General features: G+C 38.4%; 1 pseudogene; it reads right to left on the reverse strand.

Annotated features, from left to right (window-relative positions):
• Positions 1–2,042: 2,042 nt before the first annotated feature.
• On the reverse strand, positions 2,043–2,723 carry LOC101567041 (annotated as a pseudogene).
• Positions 2,724–10,338: the final 7,615 nt, after the last annotated feature.

Here is a 10,338-nt window from a genome sequence, read left to right on the forward strand (position 1 = left end):
TAATTATGGGTGTGTTTTGTGTCTATCCACTTGTATGTATCACATGCCTACATTTCCTATCATATCTCTGTGCGGCCAAGGACTACATATGTGCTGTAAAAAAATATTCAAAGTAAGGCAGATATACTCTTGTATTATACATATACAACATTATGAACAAGTTCATGGTTAGAGAAAATTTTAAGAAACTCACATACCTGACCTTCCACTTCCACATGTCTCCTTTCCTACATACAGGTTAGGCTGAAAGTGAACCTAGAGTCAGAGCATGAATGCTAGTCCTCCCTACCAGGATTCCTTTCCTGTGTGTCTCTTCAGAACTATCCTTTTCATGCTTTATGAAAGAAAGATTTCTCATTAAGCCCAAGCTTAAAAGGGAACCTTTTATATTAAGCCATCAGGAAGGTGCTGTACTTTAGATCTAAAATGCTTAAACCCAGAGTCTCATGTATTTGCAAGCAAGGCTTTTAAGAGGGCTCATAATACTTTTGCTGGCATTACTGGGTGATAATAGAAATGTAGGAGATGAGGCCTCCGTGAAGGGAGTGCATCGTGCAGTTCCACCCTGGGACTGTATTTGGTCCCGACCCCTTTCTGGTCTCACTCTCTGCTTCCTGGCTGCCACAAAGCTGTACTTCATCATGCTCTTCTGCCAAGAAAGTTCTGTCTTGCCATCAGCCTAAAAGCAACAGAGCTACTGACCATGGGCTGAGACCGCTTTTAATTTATCTTTCTCAGGTATTTGGTCACAATAATGAAAACTAATGCTGAAAGAAAATTCTTCAAAGGGCCAGCCAGTTAGCTCAGCGAACTAAAGCACCTGCTTAGGCAAAGCGCAGGGATAGGAGTTTAATCCTCTGGGTGCCATACTGGCCCTGCTCCCAGGATGCACTGAGATGGCGACTGAGACTGGGCATGGTGGCGCGTGTCTGTGATCCCAGTGCTTGGGAGACTGGAAACAAGAGGATCGCTACAAATCTGATCTACATAATGAGACCCTGTAGACCCTGTACTAAATACATATAAAAAAAAAAAGAAGAAGAAAATTCTTCAAGTTGAAAATCGACATATGCATCAGGGCCACTGCCTTGATTGAATCACATAAGTCTACAACAGAAACTTAGATTTCCTACATACAGGTTAGGCTGAAAGTGAACCTAGAGTCAGAGCACGAACGCTCTTGAAAATATATGTATATATAACTTTGCTGAGAATTGATATTATTGATCATTGTAATTAAGTATAAATATAATTTGGAGTGACAAAATAATGTTAATTTTTCTTGCATCTACCATTTATTATCTAAAAAACATTGTTAAAAGAGAGTTCATATAATGTGAAGCATACAGATTTTTGAAAAGAAATATTAAAGAAGGAAAGCTTACCCATCTGTATCTCCAGCTCACCCCTGACTTACCTCACACTCAAGCTGTGCATTTCTCTAATTTAAAATTAGAAATCTCAAATGAGTAGATAACAGGTAGTGCATTTATTTAAGTTGATGAGATGAGTAAACCTGATTTAGATGATTAATTTGATATTTTCTGTGAAAAGAATGAACTAACTGCAACGTTTCTTAGAGAAACACACACGTGCATGAACACACACACATTTCAGTTACACACATTATAATATCAAAATTATCCTAAATTTGACAATACTTTGTTTTTCCTAATCCTTTCTGCATAAAAAAAAACTAAGAAAAAATTCAAAATAGAGGTATATTTAAGAGAAATAGGAAAAAAAAAAAAACCATGATCTATTTATTTACTTTTTTCTCTCTTTTTTTTCCTTTTTCTAAATTTTAAAGTGCCCACCCTTTATTTCTAAGGGTCTTACTGTCTACAGGGAGACACCTGCAGATAAAGTTTGATTCTTTATGGAAACAGTTGGTCCACATCACTCTTCCTTGTCCTCATCCACAGCTAAATACATAGCTGCTCCCTCTGAAAGGTGGCCACAGTCCTGTGCTCTGTGGGACCAGAACAGGCTGGAAGCCTTTGGTCCTGAGTCTGAGTCAGCTGTCCTCCCCTTCTGACTGATTATTCTGAAGGCTCAGGTGGGATCTCGGGCAAATCATCTTCTCCCACCTGCTGGAAACTTCCTGACTGGCCATCCCAAATGTACTTGAGGGTCGCCTTGAATTTGACCATCTCATGGCCAAAGAGCTTCAGAATGCAGGCCTGCTCTGGGGGCAGAACATCATCCTTCATGCACACCTCATAGTCAGACAGTAGGGTCATCACACCTCTCTTACGGGTAGTAGGCAGTCCCAGCTGCCTCAGCTGAGGCTCCATGGAGTGGGGAGCTGCTCCCGAGGCCCTGGAAAGTTGTTTTGTTCCCAGCTCAGGCAAAGTTCATTTCTGTGTGTTTCGTGAACCACTCATTGACCTCTTCCTTTGTGTAGTTGGTGAAAAGGAGGTCAACTTCACCCCTCAACTTATTACGGCCTGGCACAGGTTGTCTTTGTACTTGTCATCTGGGCTTTGACCCAAGGCCACCATCATCACCTTGTTTTTGCCAAAGCACATCTGGCTGTGTTTCCAGGCATTCTGGATGTCCTTCAGCTTGCTGTTCCTCATGTTGGCCAGAAAGAAAATGAAGAGCTACTGGTATGTGTCCATATATTTCCAAAGTTCTTCTATTAGGTTCTGTTTCAGTTCTAAGCCTTTCTTGGCAGTTTTCGTTAAGTAAACTTTCTTGTCACACTTGGATTTGGGCATCATGCTGAAACCTTATTTACTTTTTTCAAAATATCTTTTTAATATATTTTCTAAATATTGAGAAAATGAGATTTTCAACAAATTGTGAAGTTCATCTGAACTTAGATGATTTCAAATCATCTGTTTTCAACAAGATGGAAGAAAGGCTTGGTTGCATTGTTAGCTAATATACAAAATAATACTTAATAATAGAAAATATATAATGATTTAAAAATAATGCATGAAAATATTCATTTCATGCTCATCTAATTTTACAGAAGCAAGAAGTTTTTAGCACCTATATTTATATCAGATAGTCTTAACATGCGGTCCCAAAATATCTGCAGTTCCTGAAACTTTATGCATCAGATCTTCTCTTTCTGAGAGACCCTGTACCACATACATTTTTAAAAATTTAAAAAATAATAAATAAATGAAAGTATTCTTGAAATAATAATCTTTTTTATTTTAGGGAAGGGTCTACAGGGTGTTCAGGGTCTCGCTACTAGATCGGACTCTTAATGATCCACCTGTTTACAGCTTCCCAAGAGCTGCAATTATAGGCACGCATCACCAAGCTCAGTCTCAGTTGCTGTCTCAGCATGCCCCAGGGGCAGGGCCAGCATGGCAGGCCTGGAGATCAAACCCCTGGCCCCTGTACTTGCTTTCAGGTGCTTTAATCCACTGAGCTATTTGGCTGACACTTTAATAATCTTGAAACTATACTGATTTATATGAACAAGAAATAGGAAAATTGATTGTGAAAACTGTCTCAGTATAAAGATAAATAACACTTATTCACAAATGATGTAATATTTGTAAAATACCTAGATCTATGTAACGCATTAAGATAGACATCAACAATAAAATTCTTCTGTTTAAAAATAATTTATCACATCTATAATATAGTCATGCCATACTAATCAATTAAGTGCTATTAATAATTGCAATAAAACATGATACAGAATAGAAACATTAATATTTCAAATCTTATTGCCCCAAGAAATTTTTAAAACTCAATTTCAATTTACTAGGCATAATTTTTGGAGAGAAGTAAGATAGGCCAATCAATAAAAAGTTTAAAACAAGAATGCATATTTCATTAGGACAAAATTATTTGCAATGAATTAAATAAAATTATGAGTTTGGAAGGCAAAGAAACAAGATGGGTGTGGTGGTGCATGACTGCAATCCCAGCCCTGGGAGGTGGAGACAGAGGAGAGTCATGAGCTCAAGGCCAGCCTGGTCTGCATACCATGATGAGACCCTGCCTCAAAGAAAATTTTAATACAAAGAAATAAAAATTGAAAAGAAATCCATGAAATGTTGTCTAACAGGTTTTTAAAAGTTTGTCAAGTGTAAAGACATCTATAGGAGCTCACTGTATTTGCAGAAACTATGACAGTGTGTATTCATCGTGTGCTGAAGCAAGCTAACTCTTTATAACTCTGATCCAAGAGAGATAATAATAGTGTATGAAGCTGGAAATTGCTATAACTTCAGTTTCAGACCAATCCAACAAATCCAAAATGTGTTCAAAAAGGTTTAAGGATTATAGAAAGCTCAAGGTGACATCTGAGAGATAGGCTTGCTATCATTTAGATACTGAATGCCCCAGAGACCCATGTGTCCCTCGTTGGAGCTTGGGCGGTGTGGAACCCTTATGAGGTGAGGCCAAATAAGAAGTCCTAGGACCTTGGGTCAGGTGCTGGAAAAGGATTATGAGAGCCTGGCCCTTCCTCTTGTCTTCCTTTCTGTCCCTAATGTGAGCAGCTTTCCCTGCCATATGTTTCCACTCTGTTGTGCCACCTCTCCACAGGCCCAAAATGATGGAGCCAACCATTCATTGACTGGACCTTCCAAAACTATAAGCCAAAGTACAATTTTTCTTTTGGCAAGCTGATCATCTCACTATCTCATTATAGTAATATGAAGCTGCTGAATTCAAAGTTTAAAATTAACTGAAGTCCAGATGAAGGAAGGCAAAATTCTATTACATATTTAGAACCACGGCTTATTGACGGCAAGTCCTTGTCAGTATTGACTGCCTTCACCTGATTGAGCTGCTATAACAACACAGATTTTACTTTTATTTTCTCACAGTCTTGGAAGCTGGTAGCCTGAGGTCAGAGAACCATCATGATCTAGTTCCAATACAGCCATTTCCTGCTATGTGGACTCCTTTGTTGATCTGTTTTAACCTTCTTAAAGCACATTGATCCCATCCTAGAAGCCTCACCTTCATTAGCTCTTGTAAATCTGATTATTTTTGAAAGGCCCAGCTTCTAATGTTGAAGGTTTAGGATTTGTCTTAGTTTCTCTTCTCTCGTTGCTGGGACTAATACCCAACACTCAAAATGAAGGAAGGAAAGGTTTATTTAGCTGACAGTTACTGGAGGCTTCAGTCCATACTCAGCTGGGTCCAATGCAGAGCAGCACACAGCAGAAAGCAACCTTTCATGGCTGCAGCAAAGAGCAAGAGTGCAAGGGAGGGGTAGAAGCAGCTCAAGCAGCTAGCTTCTCTTCCCACCTTACATTGTAATGCAAATTACCTGCCCCAGGGTAGGGGAAGTACTCACACCTATGGGTACTTCCCAGCATTTACCCACTTAAGGGTAATCCCAGCAGTACTAAAAGCGATAATCCCAGCCTTGGATCACACATAATCCCAGTGGATCATGAATTAACACAAACTCTAGAAGTCCTCACCCCATGACTGCATGAGGCTTTGGGGGGACAACTAGACACAAACCATAACAGGATTCATCATAAGAATTTTGGAAACCTATACAGTCCATACATTCATTCCATCCTCAAAAGCCTCAAAAGTTTTAACTTATTTCATCCACTCTAAAGTCTAAATTCTAAAGTCTTATTTAAATATGATCTAAGTGGCAAATAGACGACACCAGACATCAGATTTCTTCTGAGGAAAAATTTTCCTTTAGCGGTGCTTGTGAAACCAAATGAGTTAGGTGCTTTATAACACAATGATAGAAAAGGCATTGAGTAGGTAGTTCCATTCCAAAGGAAGAAAACAAAAGGAAATAAGTCATGTACCTAGACAGGCACATACCATTGAATCCTAAGATCAAGGACCATCTGCTTTGGTTTTATTATTGTCCCTTTGTATCCTAGGACAGTGTTCCTGCCTTCTACAGCCACCCAAGGTGGTGAGCTCAGTTTCATAGCTGCTAGGGAAAGATGCCACATCTCTTCAGTTATACAAGGCAGGCTCAAGACCCCAGGGCTCTAAAGGGCCATCATGGCCTGTTAAAACTTCAAAGATGACTTTACATAGCTACTCAAGCAGAAAAGGCAATACTGATAAGCTCTAAATATCTATAAGCTTTTGTTGAAGACCATGTATGTTTGCAGCTGAAAAAGCTCTCTGTTCCAACAACATAACACATAACCAGTCGAGCACTCATCATTGATCTCAACCCATCTGCAGCTACTTTGATTCAAACTGGCAGTGCTTATGCTGAAGTATCTATTATGTCTGTAGCTCATGTGTTCAGATATCCTAATCAAATAGGATGCAACTGCATCCCAGAGTTCTCAGCATACTTTCACAGTTTTTGCAGAACACATAGGTTGAGAACAGTTCCAGTCTTTAATTGCTGGTTTCTTTTAGCTTCATAATTCCTTCTTTAACTCATTTCTCACACTTTGCATTTTGCTGCAATCACGAGGAACCATGTCACTTCAACATTCAGCTTAGAAATCTCCTCAAATGATATTCATTATATGTAAGTTCCACTGTTAAGGCCAATTAGTGAAAAATTGAAGCTAAGAATCAGATACAAGCAAGTTTTATTCAGCCAGTGGATGGTGATCAGCAGTGGCTAAGGCTTTGTTCTCAGGGATTTTTATATATTAACAAGTTCTTTTAGTTACCACAGTAACTACATTACTTCATTTAGGGGAATTTCACAAGAATGTCATGAGGTTTACATTTCCCAGGGGCTTGTTTGTCAAGCAGGATAGGCTTAAACTTTAGTTTACCCCACAGCTGTCCTATTTGTTCCTGCAGTTAACTACCTCTTCCTTCTTAGTGGGTTTTATGGCTGACTAGATGGCAGGGTGTGAGGAGTGTGTTCATCTAACTTTAAGTGATTTCTAAAATGGAAGTCAGAAACAAAATGGAGTCACCTTTGCCATGTCACTACCATCCACAAAATGCTAGAACATGAACAAAATTCTGCTAAATTCTTTGCCACTCTATGGCAAGCATTTCCTTTGCTTTATTGTCCAGTAATATCACTCAATTTACCTGAGACCTCACAAGAATGGCCTGTATCATTAGTATTTCTGTTATTTTTGTATGTAATTCTCCTTTTCTTTCTGACCTTACACCACAAATACCTTTAATATTCTCTTTATAGTAATCTTGGAATTTTTTAACATGTACCTCAAAATTCTCAGCCTATATCCACTACTCATTCCCAAATCTGCTTCAACATGTTTAGGAATTTCTTGTAATAGTATCTCTTCATATTAAAATCTGCATTAATCTAGGTTTTCCATTAAAACAGAATCAATAGGATGTATGTGTGTGTTTGCATCTATGAAGAATGTAGTATAAGTAATTGGCTTTCATGGTTATGAATATGAGAAGTTCTAAGCTCAGCAGTAGCCAACTCAGAAAAAAGAAAACTAAGTTGAAATTTTAAGGTCTGAAAACCAGGAGAAGTGACATAAGTTCTAGAACAAGTGAGATCAGAGGAGACCAATGTCCCAGCATGAAGATAGGCAGAGAGATGGACAAAGTTCTTTTTACCTTTTATGTCCCTATTCAGATTTTGAACAGTTCAGGTAAGACCCAACCACAAAGGGAAAACTGAAGTTCAGATTGCAAATGGAAAAGAAGAAAAATGGTATTTTATTTTATAATTTACTTAGTATTACACTGCATGTTGTTAAATTTCATTCTTTATTTTAGAAAGGTCTTATTACAAAAAATATGGTTGAGGAAGAAAGAAATACAGGAGAGTTAGTCATGGAAAGAAAATTTTAAGAAGTGATTTAGACTTTAGTGTTTCTAAGTCATTTTCATGAAAATAGAATCATTTGTACTTTAACATCTAAAATTTTCCATGTAGCACCAAAATGCACTGATACAAATTTTGAAGTCATTTGAAACACTATATTTAAATTCTAGGAAATCCTTGGCAATAGTGAAACAAGCTTCTAAGAGAAGAACAGCTTAATAACTTCAGGGGCAGCGAACAAATGCTTTAAGTATCTCCATACTGTGGCTACAGTGAATTGCACTGTGATAAACACAGAAATTAAGTTATCTCCATTGTATGCTGATGGCAGTTCCTTCGGGTTTACACCAAGGAATAGTATCAATAATAATTCTGTTAATTTCCTGAGGAATCTTCATATTGATTCTATAGTAGCTGTATTGACATTCGCACCAACAACATGTGTTTGTTTTTCCCTCCATTCTCACCAAAATATTTTGGTGATTTTGTACTTTCAATGACAGTGCATTCTGACTGTGGTGATACAGCATCTCAACAGCTAGTTACAGAATCAGACTAGATGCCCTCAGTGGATGTCTGGATAAAGACAATGTGGTACCTGTAGACAGGAGTATCATTCAACCATTAAGAAAGGTGAAAGAATAATGTTTAAGGAAAATGAAATCTGTAGAAAATTATCACATTATAAGATAGACTGATGTTTGCTGGGAGCCTCTGGGGAGGAAATGTATCTGCTCTTCCCAAAGAGCACACAGGAAAGGACTCTCAGCCTCTACATGTGACTAAGAAATCAGCATGTCAGTCATGAAATAAGACACAAAGACAAGTATTGTGTTGTTTTTTCTCGTTTGTGAAATATGAGAAAAAGTTGATATGAAAGCAGAAGGGAGACTACTAGAAAAGAGAAAGGGGACTGGGAGAGGGAGGAGGGAGGAGGAGTAACAGATGGCTATGATCGAAGGGTACTTTGTGTATTATGAAAACTGCGAGGAAAGTCATCACACTGTATGTGAAAAGCACTGCCATAAAACAGAGCTGCTGCATGTCAAGAAGCTGTTGATACAGTGAAGGCAGTAAGTAACACCTGGTGTCTAGGAGTGTGTCTAGAATCCACTTGTCAGAATTTAAAGTCCAGATCCAACACTTTCTCTGGTCTGGCGAAAGTTATTTGCTTTGCCTTCAGCCTCCTTTTTCTTCCCCATCAAATGAAGACAAGAACTACATCTACGTGACAGAATTCTGCCAAGAGGAAATCAGATAACATTTCTCTTGCATTTCATGATAAGCATGATGATGTTGATTCGATATGTCTTGCTAGATGCTGATGATGGCAATTGTACTTAGTTGGTATATATATTGCATTTGTAGCTGTGAAATTAGATCAAACCTTGAAGGCACTAAATATAGACAGAAAGGAAAATTAGTCTAAAGATTGTTTCTAACCCACTTGTTCTGGAAGGTATTAGCATCTTAAGCAACAAGAAGTGTGGAGATTAAATGCGAGCAGTCAGGAAAGTAGAAGGGAAACAAGGAGAGCCAGTTATGGAAGCAAAGAGAAGAAAGTTTTTCAAGAGTGGCCACTGGGGGTCTGGCGAGATAGCTCAGTGGTCTAAAGCTCTGCTTAGGCAGTTAGATCTTGACACCACATGCCTTGCCAGCCCTGTCCTCAGGGTGGGCTGAGCTGCCCTCCCCCCCCAAGAAAAGAGTGACCACTGGGGTCAAATGATGGGATGAGTAAAACAAGAACTGAAAATCGATCGCTGGAGAGGGCAACATGGAAATCTCTGATGATCTTGACAAGACTGTGTGTCCTCATGATATCTTTGTCACTTCCTGTGAAAGCTAGTAAAAAGGACAGGTATTTGTCCATGATAGTATGATTCACACTGTCCAAGGAAGTGAGGCTGAAACTTGCTGTGAGACTCTCAGAAAGAAGTTTATCTATTCCTCTCAGAGAGCTCATGAGGAAGAAATTATCTGCCACTTCCCGTGACTAAGTAACCCAGTATCCCTTGGGGTGTTGTTGGTAGGGCATCTTACAGTCTTATAAAGGGAGTAGTTTTGCCAAAGAAGGAATAGAAGTTAGGCAAAAACTGGTCAAGATTAATGCAATTGAGACACCAATTATACAAAATCCAATATTCTTAGAATCCCCCAAGTTTGCCTGACTCCAGATAGTTATGTGAGCAAATAAATACAATTTTTATATAATCCATGTCATTTTGAATTTTCTGTGACTTGTATCAGAATTAGTCTTAAACTGATGCAGCAGTTTATCAAGGTTATAATCTTATGAGCTGGAACAAGGGAGAGGCAGGGCTTGCTGGAAGGATTTTGGAGCACCGAGGAAACTAGCTACCACCACACTTCGTGTATTACACACAAACACATTCTGTCCTCTTGTGTTTCTGTTTATTTCCTCAGTTTAAATATGTTCTAATCATTAAAAAAATTCATTAATGTATTAAAAACCTATAATTCTATTCTGAGAGGCTTCTGGAAAGATGATTAAATTTGTGTGTCTTATTTCTTACACATTCCTACTTTCACATGCCTATGTTGACCCAAATATCAGTTGGTTTGGTGATCTGCTGAGTGAAGTATGGAATTCTGAAAAGGTATTAGCAAAGACAATAATGAAG

The sequence above is a fragment of the Octodon degus genome, unplaced genomic scaffold, assembly GCF_000260255.1.
Source record: "Octodon degus isolate 3935 unplaced genomic scaffold, OctDeg1.0 scaffold00196, whole genome shotgun sequence".
Classification (NCBI taxonomy): Eukaryota; Metazoa; Chordata; class Mammalia; order Rodentia; family Octodontidae; genus Octodon; species Octodon degus.